A 19,059-nucleotide genomic window follows, 5' to 3' on the forward strand; every position below is an offset into this window, starting at 1 on the left:
CCTAATTCTCATGTTCCAAAACGATATGAGAACCAGAAATTTCCTTCATAAGCTTGCACTTCTCTGAATTTCGCAGGGCTGTTCTCCAGCCAAGTGATGCGTACAAAATTGCATGTGCTAGCATAATGTATCCGTGTAAATGCATATATTAGTGGGAATAAATGCATGATAGTAAGAGAAATTGCTTTGCAACAAGGTGTATATTGGGATAAATTCACAGTTAAATGCTGATGGCCTGACCTGGGCCTGACCTGATCCATCTCATTCTTTTTATAGCGTTTAATGATGGACATTTTTTTAATTGCTATTTTTATACTTTGATTAATTTTGCCAGCTTTATTGTTGCTTTTACTGGTAAAGTGTGCGGCTTTCTTGTTGTCATCAACTTGTTACTTTTTAGCTTTGTTTGTTGCATTAGCTGCCTTGCGGCAAATTTTGGGAACATGGGGTATAAATCTAATGCGTAAAGAAAGCTTGCAAGAGCCAATAGGACTGTGGTGCTCCAAAAATATTGAGTGCATGAATAAAAAAAAAAGCCATTAGGGAAAATAGTCTTGCAGGGGCAAATTGCAATGGAGAAAGGCTGAAGGGTACAGTGCATAATCCACCCTCCTCCCATCAACCTGCCATTTGTTCATGGCAACTTTGTCTCTACAAGATGCTTTTTCCTTGCTTGCTTTGAGACATCCCAGGAGTCTGTGGAGTGGAATGGGGATAAGGAAGCAGCACGGGAGAAGTTGAAGCTGAAAAGTCATGGGCAGGAAAAGGGTTAAGTACTCCCTACCCCACTGCTTGTTGTCTTTGTCCATGGAGTTTTCTTGGTAGGGATACTGGAGTGGCTTGCCGGTTCCTGCTCCAGGTGGATCACGTTTGGTCAAAACTCTCCACTATGACCTGCCCATCTTGGGTGCCCTGCTCGGCATAGTTCATAGATTCTCTGAGTTATTCAAGCCCCTTCGCCATGGCAAGGCAGTGATCCATGAAGCTATGTTAAAGCTATGGTTTTTCCCAGTAGTGATGTATGGAAGTGAGAGCTAGACCATAAAGAAGGCCGATTGCCGAAGAATTGATGCTTTTGAATTATGGTGCTGGAGGAGACTCTTGAGAGTCCCATGGACTGCAAGAAGATCAAACCTATCCATTCTGAAGGAAATCAGCCCTGAGTGCTCACTGGAAGGACAGATCCTGAAGCTGAGACTCCAATACTTTGGCCACCTCATGAGAAGAGCAGACTCTCTGGAAAAAAACCCTGGTGTTGGGAAAGATGGAGGGCACAAGGAGAAGGGGACGACAGAGGACGAGATGGTTGGATAGTGTTCTCGAAGCTACCAGCATGAGTTTGACCAAACTGCGGGAGGCAGAGGAAGACAGGAGGACCTGACGTGCTCTGGTCCATGGGGTCACGAAGAGTCGGACACGACTAAACGACTAAACAACAACAACAACACCCCACTTCTTCTCCAAATGTCCCCTTCCCAGATCTGCCATTCTGTAACAGCAGCAGCCATCTCATTGTTTACTATGCCCATTTGTTTGCAGATTTCTTTTTTTACGTTTCTATTAAAGCTGAACTTAAAGTCTGACTCTGTATTCATCCTTCTAGGATTTCTACAACATGAGCCTATTTATCACCCCTCGAGAGCTGCTTCTTCAGTCTGGTGTTCTGCAAAGCAAATCCCGTTGCTTTTAAAATCCTCTTTTGCTGAGTCTTACGCTGCCGCGGAAACTTCTCAAGTTCTTACCTCTGCTTCTTCCTGTGCCTCACCAGCGTCTTCATAAAATCATGGTGGCATGGAAATATTTTTATGTTTTCTCTGGCAACATATATCACTGCGGTTTCCATAGTAAGAAACATGTTATTACACTAGTAAACACAGCTTGCATTCCAGGCTGCTCCCCTGGCATCCTTGGATGTTACAAGTGAGAATTGTAAGAATGTCTTGTTTGCAGGGTTTTCCAGTAATCAGAGTGCCTTGTACTTTTTCTGCACAAAATTTCAACTTTCTACCTATACTGGAAATCGTTTGGAAACTGAGAGAGTGAGGCCTCAACCATCTCAAGAACATAAGGAGAGGCTGCTGGATCAGGCCAGTGGCTCATCTAGTCCAGCACCCTTTTCTCACAATGGCCAGTCAGATGCCAGAAGGAAGTCTGTAAACCTGAACACAATGGGACTCTCCCCTCCTGCCATTTCCAGGAACTGGGATTCAGAGGCATACAGCCTCAAACCATGGTAGTTGAGCACAGCCATCAGGACTAGTATCCACTGATAACAATAATAACATTTTATTTATACCCCACCCTTCCCGGTTCAAAAACCAGGTTCAGGGCGGCAAACAACAAATTTAAAACAATTATAAAAGCAGGATAAAATACAGTATAAAAACATGAATAACAATGAAATTCAAAAATCAATTTAGAGGAAATAAGCATTAGATAATCCCCAGGGCTAGCTGGCTGAATTGGTCCTACTTGGGCCAGTGAGGAGGCCAGGGGAGAATTAGCTGTGGGGTCTCAGAGCGGGTGATCTTCATAAAAGGGGAGGGGGAGGGAAGAGAAGGGAAATAAAAGATCAGGCTGAATTCAAATTAAAGGCCAGGTGGAATAGCTCTGTCTTACAAGCCCAACGGAAGGAGGTTAAATCCTGAGGTTGAATCCCAGTCTTATGGGACAGAGCCTTCCACCAGGTCTGAGACATCACTGAAAAGGCCCTGGCCCTGGGGGAGGATATTCTGACTTCCTTAGGGCCCGGGACCTCTAAACTATGGTTATTCATGGACCTTAAGGTCCTCTGCGGGGCATACCAGGTGAGGCGGTCCTTCTATCTAGCCTTCTATCTACAGCTGCCCAAGTTGGTGGCCAACATTGCCTCTTCTGGGAGCAAATTCCATAGTTTTGTGTGAAGAAGCACTTTCTTTTGTCTGTCCTCAATCTTCCAACATTCAGCTTCATACAACATTGCAAAGAGTCTTTGAAATTTGGAGACTGTCAACAGTCACGTGTAAATGTTGGCCATGCCAGCCAGGCAACTTTTGTGAATAACTGCAATGCACTAGATGCCCTTGCTTATCAGACATATATCGTGGTGAACAATGAAGTCTCATTTATGCACCTGTCAGTCTTCATGAGCATATCTCTGGGCTTTTGGACAGGCACAACTTCCTTTGAAGATTGTCAGCAATCCTGATTGAACAGCAACATCCACCACATATCTGATGTTAGCTTTGACATAACACAATGCACACACTCAAAACACTGCTTTGCAATCAAGACTAAGCAGCGGCTAGCCGGCTAACCATTGTAGCTGTTGATGACATTAAGATGATTCATGCATGCAGCCAAAGAAATCATTTCTTCTAATCAGGATTTTGAAAGCTGGTGGGAAAGCATAATGTAAAAATAGAAACTTCAGAATACAACACTGGGGTGATTAATCACAATGTGCCCCAGCTTCTAATGATTTTGTGTGATGAGGTTTGACTTCTATTACCATCGGAATTATTGGCCTCTTTCTTTTTTTTTTTTTAAGAGTAATTAACTATTAATTTGAACGTTAATGGCCAATATGTGTCTCTCTGGTTCTATATCATGACACACATCATAGTGATTCCTGCCTAAATATTTATACAAAGAAGGAAGGGATTTGCTAGTCATAGGCATCATTTGCTTCTTTCAGCGCTTGTAGGACATTTCACTGCTCTCTGGAAGCAGAGTGCACTCTATATACAGGGTCTGCTCAAGGCATTTACTTGCCTTGATGGCAACTAAGATGGCAGTGCCCACAATCCACATACAGAAGCCAAATGCACTGGCAGCTGAATCATACATCAGCAATGGCAACAGGAAGCTAGTTTAAGGGGTATAGAGTACAACTCTGTCCTCCAGCCTCAATTGGGATTCAGGAGGAATGGCTGGGGGTTACCTTGCTTCTGCCACACACACACCCAAGCATCCGCCTCCTGAGGCAGTTGCCTCACCTATCTTAATGTTAGGTGACCATCAACCCTGGTCTTCCACATTGATAATAATAATAATAATAATAATAATAATAATAATAATAATACAGTGGTACCTCAGGTTACAGGTGCTTCAGGTTACAGACGCTTCAGGTTACAGAATCTGCTAACCCAGAAATTGTACCTTGGGTTAAGAACTTTGCTTCAGGATGAGAACAGAAATTGTGCTCCGGCGGCGTGGCGGCAGCGGGAAGCACCATTAGCTAAAGTGGTACCTCAGGTTAAGAACGGACCTCCAGAACGAATTATGTTCTTAACCTGAGGTACCACTGTAATAATAATTTATTCTTTATATCCTGTCTATCTGGCTGGGTTTCCCCAGCCGCTCTGGGTGGCTCCCAATAGAATATTAAAAACACAATAAAACTTCGAACATAAAAATGTCCCTAAACAGGGCTGCCTTCAGATGTCTTCTAAAAGTCAGATAGTGGTTTATTTCCTTGACATCTGATGGGAGGGCGTTCCACAGGGCAGGCACCACCACCAAGAAGGTGGCCCTCTTCTTCCTTCCTCCTCCTTTTCTTGCCACAACAAGTAATAGGGAAGTGAGACTTTGCTGCTCCCTTGGATAGGCATAAGCCACCATAACATAACAACGTTCACAGCAATTATACAGATTGAACCTAAACACCTAAGAACATAAGACAAGGCTTCTTGATCAGGTGAATGGACCATCTGGTCCTAAGTATCTTGTTCTTGCAGTGGCTGACCTGTGGGAAGCCTGCAAGCTAGTCATGAGTACAAAGGCATTCTGCCCACCTGTGTTTCCCAGCAATTGAAAATCAGAGGCATAATTCCCTCCCACAATGGAGGCTGAACTATGGCTAGTTACTGTTGATAGCCTTGTCCTCCATGAATTTGTCTAATCTTCCTTTATAGCTGTCCAGGTTATTGGCCATCACTGCCTCCTGTGGGAGCGGGTCCACAGCTTAACTATTCTGCTGCTAACACTTTACTTAAAAGGTAGTGTGAATTCTAGGCTTTGCATACAGGTGAAATAGTGGAAGCCGTACACGTCTGAATACAAGTTGCTGGGAATCGTACCTGTTGTGCTTCTACTTGTGGCATCTGGCTGGCCACTCAGAGATCAGGATGTTGGAGCAGCAGAAGAAGAAGAGTTTGGATTTGATATCCCACTTTATAGCGATAATTTGAGACCCTAAGGAGTCTCAAAGCAGCTCACAATCTCCTTTCCCTTCCTCCCCCACAACAAACACTCTGTGAGGTGAGCGGGGCTGAGAGACTTCAAAGAAGTGTGACTGGCTCAAGGTCACCCAGCAACTGCATGAGGAGGAGCGGGGAATCGAACCCGGTTCACCAGATTACAAGTCCACCACTCTAAACCACTATACCACACTGGCAGATGAGCCTTTGGCCTGATCTAGCCAGGATTTTCTTATGTTCCTGTGTTCATTTGTATAGATACTTTGGCAGCTTGCTACATGCTATAAAGATAGCTTAAACTGATGATAATGATAACAATAATGATGATGCTGAGGATGCTAATTTTATTGTTTATATGCCGCCCATCTTACTGGGTTGTCCCATCCACTCTGGGTGGCTCCCAATAAAATGCTAAAATTGGCATCTGTGACATGTCAAACTGGACAAAGTCCTCTGGAGAAGGAGCCAGTTGCTGCAACATGGGGCTCATTGTCCAAATTACCAGCCTAGTAGGACAGGCTTTCAACCAAAGTGAAATAGAGCTTGCTGAGTGGGCGATACATTTGTCCAAAGTTTCATTCTTCTGACTGAGATCTATTCTGGCCACATTCATTGTTCTGGAGGGAATTGTTGTGCCACTCATGTCCACAATGAGTTACGCCAGCAGGTCACCTTATGAGAGGTGAAATTAATTTCATGCCAACCAGATATTACAGTTTAAGGGTCATTTTTATTACTTATTATCAATTAATTAAAAAATTGGAAGCTGAACTCCCTCATAGCTGTGGGGGATTAAGGAACATGTTCGGTGATGTTCCCAACAGTAACTTCCTGCATTTATGTGAAACTTCATTAAGAGTTTCTCTATTAGATCCTAAACTTTTACTAACTTGAGAACTTGCCCATTAAGGCAGAATGCTAGAGGGATGCCACACTCATACAATAGTATGATAGTTATGTTGACATCCATCTGTCTTAGGGAACAATAGAGGAGGGTGCATTTGGGGATGAGGACAAGCTGTTTGATGTTTGTAGATCCTGTTGGGGTCATAAGAGAGCAACATGGGAGAGACATGTTTTGTTGCAACTGGGGCAGATGAAGGCATCCGGTTGTGCTGCTGCAAAATACACCTCTGTGTGCTCCTTCCAGAGGTCATTTCTCCTCTGGTCACTGCTATGGATGCATGATTTGACCTCCTGTTTCCAGGCACTGTGGTCGTCTGCAAGGGATTCCCACATAACAGGGTTGATGTTGCTGTCCTTCTGGTCCTGCCTGTACACATCTTTGTAATGCAGAGTTGGTCTGCCAATCAGTAGTAATAGATGGAATATATTGGGGCTTCATATTTTTTTCAGTTGCCTGTGCTGTTATTGACACTTATTCTGAAGCTGAAAACTATTTGACTGAGCTGAAAGAGCATTTCCTCCATGGGGCTTTGGGGCCTTATGACAACGATGGGACTCTCCATACTTAACTTTCCTCTGTTCTTTCCAGGCACACACCATACTTTAAAGCTCAATGTCTGAGTGCTTTAGTTTTGTTTTTGCGCCAGAGCTTTCCCCGTGTAAACCCACTCTTTAAAGCTGCATCAGAGCAAATGGCAATTCGCTGAAAAGCCGGATTTCTACTTGCGGCAATTGAGCTCTAAAAGGTAGGTTTTCTCTTGGGAAAGCTCTGGTGCAAAAGACAAAAAGAGCCCTCAGACACAGAGCTGTAGACTTCTGCCTGGAAAAGGAGGTGCAAAAGACAAGTGTGGATAAGCCCTATGCCTATCCATTGTTCAGCAACCTGGTGTCCTCCACATGTTTGGACTCCAACTCCCATAATCCCTAACCAGCTGGGCCAGTGATCAGGGACAATGGGAGTTGTGGTCCAAAACATCTGGAAGGGTCCAAGGTGAAGAAGGCAACAGCAACATCTTTGTAGGAACATACACCGAGTCAGACCATTTAGTTGTGTATGCATTGATCTAGCAGTGGCTCTCTGATGTTTCAGACTTTCCCAGCTTTACCTAGAGATGCCGTCTTCATTCATTGAGTCATGTGCCAGGAGGGAAAAGGCATGGATTAAAAACTAGATTAAAAACAGCATGTTGCAGACGAGCAAGAACTCTGGATTAAGAAAAACTATACTTTTGTGCAACAAATGGATTGATGCGTATGCAGCCTAGGACTGCACTGTGAATCAATAGTTCCAGAAAGAGGTACCAAAAAACCACCATTATTTTCTTGGGCAGGGAGGTCTCTGTATATAACATCATTCTTAGAGTGACACTGCTTCATTTATAGTACTTGTTACAGCTTCCAGAAAGATGCAGCGCAGGATGGAAAGTTCCTATTACCTCTGATCTTTGTATGCCAACATCTGCTATCTGGGGGGACTTTAAACTGAAACATTTAGGTCTCAGCTACACGGGGATGTCTAAAGAGATCAGAAATAGCTCAGATATGCTTGTGAGCTGTCCACCTTCGGTTACTGGCATTCCACATCACAGAGGAGGGTCATCCAGGTTTGGGCACCGGCTGTGCAGTTTTCCCGTTTTCTGTTTCTGAAGTAGGTAAAACATGCCGTCTTGTTCTAAGCTTCTTGTTTCATTCTGTGCTAGTAAATGATAAGCCCCGAAAGCTACATTGAAGATGTGTGCTTAGAGCAGCCTTGGCCAACCTTTGCCACCAGATATTTTTAGACGACAACTCCTATCAGCCCAGAAAGCTATGCAACAGATTGGTGAAGTTTGACTTTGGCCAATCAAGATGCAACCAGTGCCTGTGAATTCAGGTTGTATTAACATAATTTGCCAACAATCCAAAATCATTGTGGTCATTGGCATGATCTTGTGCTGAGTTCATTGAGCCATGCATTGGCATTGGCAGAGGCGGATTTAAGGGAGTGTGACCAGCTCAGTCGCACTTGGGGGTGCCTCAACTATTATATAGAATGGAGTATGAGAGGCAGGGACACCAAATTTTGGTGTTGCACCGCTGAAATTTGAGACTCCAAGGTCAGCCACTGTGTCTGCCTTTAATACCTACATTAATAATGTTTCTGCATCCAGAACGGTTTATAGCTGCTGTGGTCCACCACTCAGGACCAAAGTAAACATTACATGGGATTTCTGTGATTGGAACTCTATTTTTTGTTTTGCTTTTCCCAGAAGGCAGCCACAAAGCTGGGGAGGGGGGGGGGGCGGTGGAATTAACCTTTAGCTCCTGACCCAATTTCCCAACTTCTTCCCACATGCAGAACTGCTGGTAGCCACAGGGGGGGGGGAGAGACATGGGCATAAGGCTAAACATTAGGAAGAATTTCTGCTGATAAGCGCTGTTTGATGGTGGAACCAACTAGCTTGGAAGGTTTGGGCTTTCCTTCATTGAGGTTTTGAAAGAGAGTTTAGATGGCCATCTATCAGGGTTCCTTCAGCTGTGATTCCTGACTGCCGAGGATTAAACTAGATGACACTTGGGGATGGCCTTCCAAATCTACAATTTTATTATTCTATTATTCCACACCCACACCCACCTGGGACTGAGGTGCCAATAAAACTTGGCCAGTGCCATTCTTAACGCTCTCATGTTGGATGCAGTGGGACTTCAAAAAGCTTATCTTTAGCTAGATTGTGCTAAACACACTGAAACGATAACCCGGGGTGGGATCTCTTTCAGCTGTCGTGGGGGGGGGGGAGGTGCAGAGGGAATGAAACCAAATGGAAATGTCAATAATGAGCCCCTATTACCTCCAGTCATAAAAATTGGCTTAATTGCTAGATCAATATGGATACATGCATTAGCACTGCCTGTAAAACTGCCTCGCTTCTTAGCATTCTGGGGGAGAACAATCTTTCACACAAAACAGTCTTTCAAGTGTTTTCCCTTCCAGTTGAAATATTTATAAGCTCCCATTCCTGCTCTCTGCCCACCGAATCTCTGAGTAGGACTGTGGCATTCTCTGACTCTGCCCTGGTTGAACGCATCCACTTTTTTTACATTTGGTTTTTGCTGACATCTATCCATATTAACACACCATTATCGTCGCCTTTTGCACAAATTTCCTTCAATAGATTCTCCCACCTCCCGTCCACCCAACCTCATAGTGGAATTAATTAAGATGAAATATTAGTTGGGGGAAATAAACCTGAATCTCAGGGAAGGGTTGGGGTGTTAGGTTTTTCTTTTTTCAAAAACAAACAAACAAACGAACAACCCCTCATGCATTGGTGTAATGCTCATTGTAACATTTGGTTAAATTAGTATAGTGTGGTTGCTAGGGAAAGAAAAGATGCTGAGGTTATCTGGGGTCATAGTTGGACGCATAATTAAATTCTCTCTGTCTCTCTTTTTCACTCCCTTCCTCCCTCTTTCCTCCACTGTCACTCCCACCAAACTAGAAATAGATGCTCTGATAATCATATTAAAAGTGGTTCTTATGAATTAATTATGGCATATTTTTCTCCTTGCTAATGGAAGGATTCATGCTGAGGTGATTTAAAAGAACACACACAGTCTCGTTTATAATAATCCCCCCCAACATTTTATAATGTTCTGTTGTCTGTAGAAATATGTGACTATGAAATTAAAAGGCCAACTCAGCAGAAACTGAGGCAATGAGGCAAAATCGGGGTCAAAATGAAGAAAGCGATGTTGATTTATGGCAGGCACACTGCGGTCTAGATGCATTTAACCTCTAAATTGTTTGTTTACACTGTTACACTGTACACAACTATTTCCCATATATTCAATAAACGTTTTCCAATCTTTTTAAAATGTATGTCCTTCTTGTTCTCTAAGTCTATATGTTAAGTCTACAAGTTGTGCATATTCTGTCAACTTAAGTTTTGGGGCTAACAAAACACGGGCTGCAGTAGTAGTATACATAAATAACCTTTCTTGACACCTAGGAATTTCAGTCTGAATTATTCCCAACAGAAAGGACTCTGGGTTTTTGGGTGGGAATGTACTTTTAAACATTTTTTCAATTCATTATGGATCATTTCCCAATACTCTTGTACCCTTTTACAAGTCTACCACATATGAAAAACTGTTCCCTCCACCTCTTTGCATCTCCAGAACTTATCTGATTCAGTCTTATACATCTTTTCAAGCCTACTTGGAGTTAAATACCACCTGTGAATCATTTTCAGGTAGTTCTCCTTCAAAGAATAACATGCTGTAAACTTCAAGTTACTTTCCCCCCCAGAGGTTAAAATCTATATTGTGTCCTATATCTATTGCCCAGTGTATCATTGAGGCTTTAACAAGCTTATCTTTTGTTTCCTAGTTTAATAACAGATTATACATTTTAGACAAAAGTTTCTCTTTGTTTTGTAGAAGTTCTTTTTCTAATTGTGAGCTTTGGTCTGAAAAACCATTTTTTTTCCTGTCTAATTTAAACATTTCATGTATTGTAACCAATCCGTAACATGGCTCCTTACATTTTCCATTGTTTTCAGCATGGGTGTCCGTCCCCCCCCCCCCAGCAATTCCCTGTAAATCACCCACTGTCTATCCATATTAACTCTCTTAATAGTAATAGCCTCAACTGGAGACAGCCAGACTCCACCTTGCTTTTGATCTAACACAGATCTCCCATTATATTGAGGAATGGGATTCCAGCACTGCAATCCTATGTACTTCTACTCGGAAGTAACCGCCGTTGAGTTGCATGGGACTTAGGCTGAGCGCATCGGATATTTAAAGTGCATTTAAACACATGGCTTCCCTGTGTGCATGTGCATTCAGGTCCTGGTAAGTATGCAGCCATATACACATAACTGTATGCAATTAAAGCACACAGCTTCACCCAAAGAATCCTGAGAACTGTAGTTTCCTCCTCCAGAACTAGAATTCCCAGCACCCTTCCACAGCCACTGAACTCACTGGGACTTGCATACACATGCAGAGGATCAGATGACAAGTTGTAGGAGCAACAATTCTCCCAGAAGGATTTCCAGGAGGGGAGGGATGGTGAGATGAAGAGAGAGGTAGTATCAGAAGCTACCTTTCATATGTCAAGCCTCTAGATTTGCATAGGTGCCATTACCCAAGGACCTCTTCAGCAGCTGGTGAGTGCTTTTCTGGCACTAGAAAGCAGCTGGCAAGGTCTTTGCCTGCCCTGGTATGTGGGTGGGTGGGAATGAATTGAGGACATTTTACTCTGAAATCATAGGCATGCTCATGCAAAGCACCACGAGGTGCCCCTGATTTCCCCTTTCCTTTCACGAGAGCAGAGGAGGCTGGCCACAGTGCTGTCTCTCATTAGGGGTGGGGCCTGATCTCCTTGGTTCCAAAACAAAAACCCCAGTTCAATTCTTGCATACCCTCCAACATTTCTCTGATGAAAATAAGGACATCCTATTCCATACCCTAGCAGGACGTGGGTGGCGCTGTGGGTTAAACCACAGAGCCTATGACTTGCCGATCAGAAGGTCAGCGGTTCGAATCCCCACAACAGGGTGAGCTCCTGTTGCTCGGTCCCAGCTCCTGCCAACCTAGCAGTTCGAAAGCACATCAAAGTGCAAGTAGATAAATAGGTACCACTCTGGTGGGAAGGTAAACGGCATTTCCGTGTGCTGCTCTGGTTTGCCAGAAGTGGCTTAGTCATGCTGGCCACATGACCCGGAAGCTGTACGCCAGCTCCCTCGGCCAATAAAGTGAGATGAGCGCCGCAACTCCAGAGTCGGTCACGACTGGACCTAATGGTCAGGGATCACTTTACCTTTATTTTATTCCATACTCTCCAACATTTTAGGGAGCTCCTAAGGAAAAGCGGGACATTCCAGGATCAAATCAGAAACAAGGATGCCTTCTGTAAATCCAGGACTGTTTCTTGAAAATAGGGACACTTGGAGGGTCTGTTCTGGGCATGTCTGGGAAAGACTCGAGGCTGAAAACTGGGAGCAGCCCTGTCAGTCGGTGTAGGCAATACTGAACCAGATTGACCAACCATCTGTGAAAGGCAGCTTTCTTTGTTTAATTCCCTCTTGTGTGTTGCTCTGTGCCCAAGGCTGGCCCAAGACATTTTTGCACCTGAGGCAAACCACAAAAGGGCGCCTCCGTTTGTAGACACATCGAGATCTGCTGCCCCTGTGGATCCTTCTACCCAAGGTGGTCACCTCACCTTGTCTCATGAGTGGGCCGGATCTGTTTGTGCCACACCCCACAAATATAATTCCTCATGAAAGGGCATGGGTTTGCCTGTATCGTGCTGCTCAGCCTCTCGGAATTGCTCAGGTCATTTTTATAGGGAAGCCAGAGGCACCAGCAACTGCCTTCCTCTGCTTAATGTTTTGCTGAATGAAATCTAGGTTTAGAAAAAAGTGTACACTTACTTTAAGCATATTATTGGCTGCCACCCTGCATATAGTGATGTTAAACATATTCTTATATTGTTACCAAATGGAGTCTAATAGGCATGACTACTGCAAGCCATGCCATCACAGTCTCTAACTTTCTAGATTTTCTCATTCATTGACAAAATAGAAAACAGTTTTGCCTAGTTGACAACAGATGTACCAATCTTCTCATGTGAGATTTGGGGCAAGCGGTAAGAAGTTTAACCTATTTTCAAAGAGATCAGTGAGGTAGACTTATACATTCAAAAGTCCCAGAGTGCTGAGAATTTCTACCCATTAATTTAATTAATCCCAGAAATGTGTGGGGTTCTCTGGCCCTTTTTAAAACTTTCAAATGTAGAAGTTGGTGCAAAGTTTCAGAGTAAGAAAGTTCTAACAAGAGTCGCTTAGCAGCATCAGGTATTAATTTTAATGGGTAGGGCGGGAAACTGGGCAGGGGGATAAATATTTCTGAAGGCTTTCAGTAGTTATTTATTTTGTTATTGCCTTCCACAGATGTCTCAAGGTGATGTGCAAAATGCAATAAAAACAGATTTAAAAAATAGAAACAACTCTTATTGTCTAAGAGCAAATAACAAAGAATACCAAACAGACACCCATTTCTGAGACCCATTCATCCAGCTGGGAAGGCTTGTCAGAACAAATATATATTCAGTTGTTTCTGGAATCTTGACAGGAATGCTGTTCTACAGAACTGGAGGAGGCACACTAAAAGCCCTGCTTCGAGTTACTGTGGAAGGTGCTTTTGGTATACAGTGGTACCTCTGGTTAAGAACTTAATTTGTTCTGGAGGTCCGTTCTTAACCTGAAACTGTTCTTAACCCGAGGTACCACTTTAGCTAATGGGGCGTGCCACCGCCGTGTGATTTCTGTTCTCATCCTAAAGCAAAGTTCTTAACCTGAGGTACCATTTCTGGGTTAGAGGTGTCTGTAACCTGAAGCGTCTGTAACCTGAAGCATCTGTAACCCAAGGTACCACAGTATTTGAAACTTGAAGGAGAAGCTACAATGACCTACTGGGTATAGAAGGGGTAAGGTGGTCTCTCAAATTGAATTAGCAGAGGCACTATGGACAACAGGATTAAAATTTATAGCATGTTACACTCTGAAGGAGAATTATATGAAATGATGTATCATTGGTATTTAACTCCTAGCAAATTAGCTAAAATGTATAAATCAAAGTCTAAAAGGTGCTGGGAATGTAAAGAAAATGAGGGTACTTTTATCGTATGTGGTGGTCATTTAAGATGATAAAAGACTTTTGGGAAATGATATATAATGAACTGAAAAAAAAATGTTGAAAATAACTTTTCCTAAGAAACCAGAAGCTTTTCTTTTAGGTATTATATGACCAGAGATCCTGAAGGACCAGACAAAACTATTTATGTATGTGACCACGACTGCACGGACTCTCTTAGCCCAGAAATGGAAAGATGGTAGAACTCCAACCAAAGAAGAGTGGCAGACAAAATTGATGAACTATGCCGAGATGGCAAAGCTTACAGGAAGAATTAGAAACCAGGAAGAGGAGATTTTTAATAAAGAATGGGGAAAGTTTATAATTTATTTGAAAAGCTATTGTAAACAACTACATACATTGGTAAGATTGACAGAAAACTTGTTGTAAAATTTTGAATTATGGATTGACAAAGGATTTATAAAAATAGAGTTATGAAAGAGATGCAGAGGGGAAAATCATTATATTAAGATCAACAATGGAAGGGGAGGGAAGTCAAAAGAGATTCTATGTTTACATATGTGTTTAATTCATTTGTTTATGTAAAAAAGAAAATGCAAAAATATTTTTTTAAAAAAAATGGAGTGGGGGGGGAGGTGGTCTCTCAAGTCACATGGGCCTCAGTATCAAAGTTCAGTAGCAGATTGGCAGCCATGCAAATCCCTCAAGCAAGGTGTCATATACTAGCAGTTGTTTGCCCCTACAAGCAACCTAGCCACCATGTTCTGCAGCCCCTACAGCCTCAAGGGTAGCCGTACATAGAGTGCATTGCAGTTATCCAGTCTTGCTTTGAGAAAAATGACTGTGAAGTACTTCTTTGCAGAGCACGCAAGATGTGGCGATGGCCAACAGCTGACATGGCTGTCCAGGATAGGTAAATTTACAAAGGATAAGGCTATCAATGGCTACTAGCTATGGTGGAGATCATGAGGAAGAGAGTGCTATTGCACCCATGTCCATTTCCTGTGTTTCCCAGAGGTGTTTGCTTAGCCACTGTGAGAACCTTCTGGATTAAACACAGCAATGCATTTAATGGGACAGAGCATTGCTTATTGCTAAAGTTATGCAGAAATCAAGGGTTATTTTGAGGTGGAAAACACATACATGGAAGAAGAAAGCTTAAGAGACAAATGGCTACTAGTCATGCCCCTGAGGGATGTATAGGGTGTTAAGGGAGGGGTACACGTCATGTTCCTTCTGGGGTACTTTGTCCACCTTTGGTCCCCACCCTACACTCAGCTCTCACCTCCCAGAAGCTGTCAGCATGAGACAGCAGCCACAGGCCAGAAATGGCATCCACTGGCCAGCTAAACCAGGTGAGGGTAGCCGATAGGTCTCAAACCCTTGTTGAGGTAGGGACTACCCTTGCGTACAAAGACAGATTGAGAGGCAGATTGAGTGGACAAGACCAATAGTGGGTCCAAAGGTCAAGAAGGTGGTTCCTGCACATGCTGTAGTGAGGGGCAGATGGGAAGGTAGCCTATCTAGGAGAAGGAAAACTCTGATCCTAAACCTCTGTTGCCTACACAAATCTGGAGTGGGGTCCCTAAGATGGTTGGACCACCGTACACACTCCTCAGGCTTGCACCTCAAGGCGGTCATGTTGGTGCCACTAATGCACAGTTGGACTTCACCCCCAGAGGCTCACTCCACTCTCTCTCAAGACAGGCGAATGCCAACAATTCCCCTGAATAACAGTTGCTGGGGATCCTGAGTGAGAGATTTCCATGGTACTTGTGGGAATGTTCAGGGATGCAGGAGAGGATATTGAAATATACTCAGAGTCACAAAGTGATTTCATGCTCTTTATTCAGCTCATAGTGGTGAGGAGGAATGAATGAAAGTCCCCTCAAGGTATCTGCTTTATATACATTATTTACACAATGGGCTGCACATGATTGGCTAATTCCGGAATTCTACTGTAAGCCAATCAGGTTGTGGATTCACTTCAATCTGGAGCATGATTGGGTGGTTCCTGCCAACCAATTATACTGCTGCATTGTTCTAGGACCAATCAGACTGCTGCATTCTGAATCCTATTGTTCTAGGACCAATCAGACTGCTGCCTTTTGGATCCTATTTGACTCAGTACATAACAGATATATTGTTTGATTATATCCTTTTCCAACTTGTGTTAACAAGTTCCACAATTTAGCAGAGCAACATTCCCCTTTTTAAACTTGCAGTGGATGCATTTGCTCAGCCTCTATAACTGTTCTGGTATTTTCCCCTTATTCCCTCATAAAAGATAAGACACGACACAGTCTTCTATAAAAGTATAAAAAGAGTTTACTCACATTCTGTTCACAATCGGACTCCAGAAGGCAGACTTAGCTTAGAAAAGTAACATACACCTGGAAATTATCTCATAAGGAGACAGTCCCTTTGTCCTCTCTTGGCTGGAAGAGAGCATCTTTGGCTAAGCAGATGTTGCTTCTTCAATGCATGTAGTCAATGCGAGCGAGATGGCTGCCCTACCCTGTGCTTTTGTCGTTACCTGCACAGGTGAGGCCACACCCACCTCTAGTCACATGCAGAGGAAGTCTGTCCCAGCCCAGAAGGAAACAGGAAGTTTACTTGCTGGCTGGACAAACATTCCTCCCTATGTGTAAACATGTTCACTCTAGGAATGTTGTACTTGACTGCTCTTGTGTTTCACATCCCACAGTACGGATGTCCTGCTTGTGGACTTCCCATAGGCATTTGGTTGGCCACTGTGAGAGTAGGATGTTGGATGCAAAAGGCCTTTGGTTTGATTCAGCAGGCCTCTTTTCATGTCCTGAATTGTTAGATATGAAAAACCCTCCCTGCAATATACTAAGCACACATAATAGGACTTACAGATTATCCCTTAATGTGATTAGGGACAGAGTCTCTACACAAGAAAATTGACACCAGAATGTATTGATGCACTTTGCCACTTCCCCAATGTTTGTTTCTGAATGGCAAATATAAAGAGACAAAAGGCAAAGCCAATTTATTAATTGTATAAAGACAGTGTATCAGCTCCTCTAAGACTCACCCTTCCTTATACCCCCTCCCTCCTTTTATTTTAAAAGTAAGGAAACGCTTAATGCTGAAGCATTGCTGCATGTTAACACTGGAAAATTACAATACGGTGAAAATGATTTGGCACATTACATCCCAGGGGAAATGGACTGATGAAGGAAAGAGGCAGAAAGGAATATTTGAACCTTTATCACAAACGATGCATCAGGGTTTTTTATTTTGTTTTCTGCAGTGAAATGTGGGAAGCAGCTGGTTCAGTTCTCTCAGAAGTAAATGGCAGCAAAATTGCAAGATATTTTTAAGCAAGAGGCTGGGGTGCGTGGAGTCGTACTGGACCACAGCGCTCTAAAGGAAGGCTGACAGCAGAGATTTGCCACCCACCTCAAATCTTAGCCAAGGCACAGGAGCTATGTTTAGATAGGCAACAGCTTATCAACACTTTTTCAGCTTTCTGCCTACATGCAGTTTTTTCTTTCTTTCGAAACACCATTAACGCCATTCAAATCACAGTTGGGTGTGTGTTCTACAAAGGAACAATGAATTAACTGTGCATTCTCCTCTTACGTACAGTTCAGCCTCCGCCACCACTGTCTCTTCCCTTGAACCAGGAAAACATTGCTGTCGGCCTGTGCGTATCTCCATGCAGCTCCCTGGTAAAGGACATAACTTACATAATCTTGTGGAATAAATACCTTCGTTACCAACAACACTTGCATTTAGCCTGAATTCAGTGACCCATGTTCAACACAGGGAGTTGTCAGAACTATACCAGTGGAATCTGCTCTTGTAGTTTTTGGAGGTTTTTAAGCAGAGGTTTGGGGATGCGGGTGGCGCTGTGGGTTAAACCACAGAGCCTAGGACTTGCTGATCAGAAGGTTGGCGGTTCGAATCCCAGCGACGGGGTGAGCTCCCATTGCTCGGTCCCTGCTCCTGCCAACCTAGCAGTTCGAAAGCACAAAACTGCAAGTAGATAAATAGGTACTGCTCCGGCGGGAAGGTAAACAGCGTTTCTGTGCGCTGCTCTGGTTTGCCAGAAGCAGCTTAGTCATGCTGGCCACATGACCCGGAAGCTGTACGCCAGCTCCCTCGGCCAATAAAGCGAGATGAGCGCCGCAACCCCAGAGTCGACCACAACTGGACTTAATGGTCAGGGGTCTCTTTACCTTTACCTTTAAGCAGAGGTTGGCTGGCCACCTGTCATGGAAGCATAAGCTGAGATTCCTCCATGGCTGAGGGTTGGACTAGATGGGATCGCTTCCAACTCTAGAATTCTATGATTCTGTGCAGCAATATGTTCCTGTGTGGGGTGCTCTGCTCAAGGTTGAAGACAACCATGCCCTTTCCCGTGATACTCCATTGCATTCCCTACAAGGTCTGGGTTTTTAGTCTCCTTTCTCACTACAGACACTCAACATTATGTGCCACTGAACATGCTCAATCCTTATGGCACTGAGGGTTTGTTTCTGTACTTCTACAAACTTTGGGGTTCCACAAACTGGTGTTTATCTTGATGTTCTGCTAAAGCACCTAGATAGTAACACTATATTAAATAATGCTTTATTAAAGGCATGGGGAATCTGTGTTGCCCTCCTGGATATTTCTGGGTTGCAGCTCCCATCAGCCTCATTCGGTATGGTTAATGGATTAAGGGGGTTGCAGTTAAACAACATCTGAATGACCAGAGGCTCCCGGTGCCTGTTTCATCATTTCATTTGCCAGTAACATTTGACCTCCCTGCTGCAAATCTCTCACTTGTTCTTGAATTGCTACAATATCTAAACAGGTTCTGCAGAACTATAAATTACTGGCTTCCGGAACGACGTAGCTCAGAAGACAATTTTCCTCCCACGACAAGAGAACGCAAGGCCAGCTCATCACAAACAACATGCCTTGAAGCCTTAGAATCTGAGATAACGGACATCTGAACCACCGACAAGCTGGTAAATAAAGACCCATTCCTCATGCTGATGAAAATAGCCTTGAGGTAGAACAAGACACATTTTTTAATCATCTGTTTGGTTTGCGCGTTCTCAGAACAGAACTGAGTCAGTAGAACGTTTTGTCTCTTGATGCCATGGAATGCTGCTGAAACCAGCTGCCTTCGCTAAGCAACTGAAAGTGATAGCTTAACATCACCAGACCAGTTTATTCTAGCTTTGATATGAATGGAATAAAGCCACATGTGTATGATTGTCGGAAATGTCAAGAAACGTCGACCTGGCTAACATGACACAGCGAGCTAAGCTTTTGCCTACAGAGACCATGTCAACGTGCAGGCTCCTGG

The sequence above is a fragment of the Podarcis cretensis genome, assembly GCF_951804945.1.
Source record: "Podarcis cretensis genome assembly, chromosome: 5".
NCBI classification, from domain to species: Eukaryota; Metazoa; Chordata; class Lepidosauria; order Squamata; family Lacertidae; genus Podarcis; species Podarcis cretensis.